The sequence below is a fragment of the Chelonoidis abingdonii genome, chromosome 4, assembly GCF_003597395.2.
Source record: "Chelonoidis abingdonii isolate Lonesome George chromosome 4, CheloAbing_2.0, whole genome shotgun sequence".
Taxonomy (NCBI): domain Eukaryota; kingdom Metazoa; phylum Chordata; order Testudines; family Testudinidae; genus Chelonoidis; species Chelonoidis abingdonii.
Window position 1 is genome coordinate 121889294 of NC_133772.1, and position 3372 is coordinate 121892665.

At 36.7% G+C, this 3372-nt stretch overlaps 1 pseudogene; it reads left to right on the forward strand.

Annotated features, from left to right (window-relative positions):
* The first annotated feature begins 1499 nt into the window (after positions 1-1499).
* Positions 1500-3142, forward strand: LOC142046816 (swi5-dependent recombination DNA repair protein 1 homolog; annotated as a pseudogene).
* Positions 3143-3372: the final 230 nt, after the last annotated feature.

Below are 3372 nucleotides of genomic sequence, written 5' to 3' on the forward strand. Positions count from 1 at the left end.
GGGGGCAGCCGTGTACAGTTTATACAGTTGATCTGCAAGACATATAAGTAGGTAAGAGTGTTCATTATAAACAGGATTTTAGTCAGGACAACAAGTGCTAACAACAGTACTTTGGGCAAGATTGTGCCATTAAATTTGTAATGAATGGTCAGGAAATTTTAATCTTCAGTTGCAGAGGCAGCATGTCCAATATACCGTGTTGGGAACTGGTTCAGTTTGGCTCAATCTATTATTCCCTTGTGTTCCCACCCCTTAAATCTTTTCCCTATCTTTATAAATAAGAGTAGTTATCAGTGCTTCACAGTTAGCTGGCAAGGGTTACAAGTTGGGTCCCACAGGATTCAGTTCTGGGTTGGTTTCTGTTTCAATATTTTCATCAATAATTTAGATAATGGCATAGAGAATACACTTATAAAGTTGAGGATGATGCCAAGATCGGAAAGGGTTGCAAACACTTTGGAGAGATACGGTTTATTTTTGATAAATGATCCGGACAAACTGGAAAAATGGGAGTTCTAAAGTTACATAGGATGGAAATTAAATAAGGACCAAAATGCAAAGTACTTCACTCGTAGGAAAGAACAATAAGTTGACCATACAAAATGCGAAATGAAGGAAGAGGTCTGGGTGTGTTGGATCACAAGCTAATTATTGTCAAATTGTAACATTTGCAAAGAAAAAAGTAAAACAATCATTCTGGGATTTATTAGAAGATGTTTTGAAGCAAGACACGAAGTTTAATTCTGGCTCATTATGCCTCACCTGGAGTGTTTTGTCCAGTCTCTGTGCACCACATCAGGACACGATATGGACCAATTGTGGAGAAAGTCCAGAGAAAACAGGCAAACCCCAAAAAATAAATTAAAAAAGTCTAAGAAAACTGACTTCATGAGGGAAGATTGAAAAAATTGGTGTTTGTTTAGTCGGAGTAAGAAAATCTGAAGAAGGGGGAATGGTAAGTTTTCAAGTACATAAAAGCGTGTTATAAGAAGGAGGGAGAAAAATTGTTCTCTTTAACGTCTGAGGATAGAACAAGAAGCAATGAGCTTAAATTGCAGCAAGGACTGTTTAGCTTGGACATAAGGAAAAATTTCCTGTAAGGGTGGTTAAGCACTGGAATAAATTGCCTAGGGAGGTTGTGGAATTTCTATCATTGGAGATTTTTAAGAGCAGGTTAGACAAACAGCTGTCAGGGTTGGTTTAGATAATACTTAGTCCTGTCATGAGTGCAGGACACTAGACTAGAAGACCTATTGAGGTTCCTTACAGTCCTACAATTCTATGATTCTATGAAACACAGAAACTGGAAATGGACCTAGCAGGTCATTTATTCTATCACCCTGGCAATCTACACTTTTATACATAGAAATACTTTATCATGCCTTAAAGTTTTACAATATTATTATTTATATAGTGACCAGGCGGCACCTGAGGATTCCAAGTAAATTAGTTTTTCATTCTCAAAATGGGGAACACCTTTGTTAGACAAATTGACATAAATTCAGAGGACTGCAAAGGACTGTGGGACGCCAGCTCTCTGGAGCGCTAGATCAAGGAAACAGCCAATAAACACAACTGGTAAGGAGCAATTAAGGAAAGCTAGATGTTCATATGATTCTGCTGTGGCAGAATTCATTTCACTATAGCAAAGTGTTTTGGAGGAGATGCTGAAAAAAGGATTACACTATTTTTAATGAAGAGTCTCTGTTGACAAAGAGACTCTGTACCAGATTACAAGATGGCTGTGAAAGCCTGAAGAAAAGCTGTGCTAAAAGTATACATCTGAAAAGTCATTTACACGAGAGACATCTCTGTGTGTTCAGAATTCTTCCCATGCTGTTCCCATTATTGAACAAAATCTGCTGGAGGAGAAGATAAGACTGGTGAAGCAGACTCAAGAGAAAGGAGAGCTACTTTAAAGATTCAAACTGGTCAAAGTGTACAAGTCCAAGAATAATTTGTCATATTTGCAGCTTTTAACAGCCAAATGGAGCTGCATCACCCAAAGTGATACTTTATAAGCTTCAATCAGTCTTGTCTGCAGATGGGAAGAAACCGAGATTCACTATGTTGATAGAAAATTTTGGATTAGAAGACCGATTACTTCACTGCAGAAGAACAGAAGAAGACTTTATAGCTACATAGTCTACACTTACAAAACTCACAGTTATAAAAATAATGTCTTCAAAAAGGCTGAATAAATTCTGATTGCATCAGAAGTATTACATCATCATGCTACTCTGTGCCAGACTAGTGGATTGTGCTAATAGACTGTTCTTAAAATCATGTATTAGATGCAGCATGTATAAGAGACAGTTATTTTCTGGAGAGGATTAACTGTTGTGAACTGATGTAGCAAAAGCTGAGTCATATTGAGAAAACTGCCATTGGTGAATATGAAGAAATATGAAGATAAAATCTAGTAATATGTACTTATCAGCTGGCTGTTGATGGGTTTTACACAGTACATTCTCTTGCTCATTATGAAATAATGGAATCATGTTAGGTGCTGCTTCTAGTTATACTAAGACATAGAAGAATTGTACCCTTTGCTCATGGGGTACAAAAACTCCATCTTCAGAAAGTTTTTTCCAACTACCAGTCAGCTGATGCCGGCATTCTAAGGGTTAAGTACTGGTGTAATCAATTTGTACATTCTTAATTACTAAAGCAATATTGAGGTCTTGTACATAACTTTATTTCCTGTGGTTTTATTAGAATAGAACCTATTTATATAATAACATAGGTGCTGCTGGCAGTTTACAGACATAAGTTCCTGACCGAAGTGGAATCTAACCTAATAAAAACAAATAACACTCTGATGATGGGAAGAGATCATCTGGCTGGATTTGGGTGTGTGGGAAAGAGGAAAAAAATATGAGGGGCCTGAAACTTTTTTGGAGGTTTATTGCTATTTGCACACTAATAACTGCTAGTTTTGTATATATTTTGCAAGCTATCCCAAAATAATAGTTGGAGGATTTTTTATTTTAATTCCAAATATCTCCTACTTTGGGGACTAACATTAAGACCATCCTTCCCTATAAACTTTGGGGGGAACCTTGGTTTCAGTTGTTAACATCATTGTTAAAGGACCAATAAACTGATGGTAAAATTCTCGCTTTCATCTTCGCAAATTCTCAGTCCAGTGGGTTATAAACGTAAACTTCCATTCAGGTTTTGTGATAAATCAGGTTGACGTCACTTTCAGTTAATAGGACACAAATATTTCAGTCTAGATCTTGACCTATTTTAAAGTTTTTATAACCATGGGGCAAATTTTCTCCAGAGTCTACATTTCTAAATGTTAAAACTCCAGCACTATTTAGGAAAACTAGCTCAGGGGCCTCTGCTGATAAGCCAACAATAATT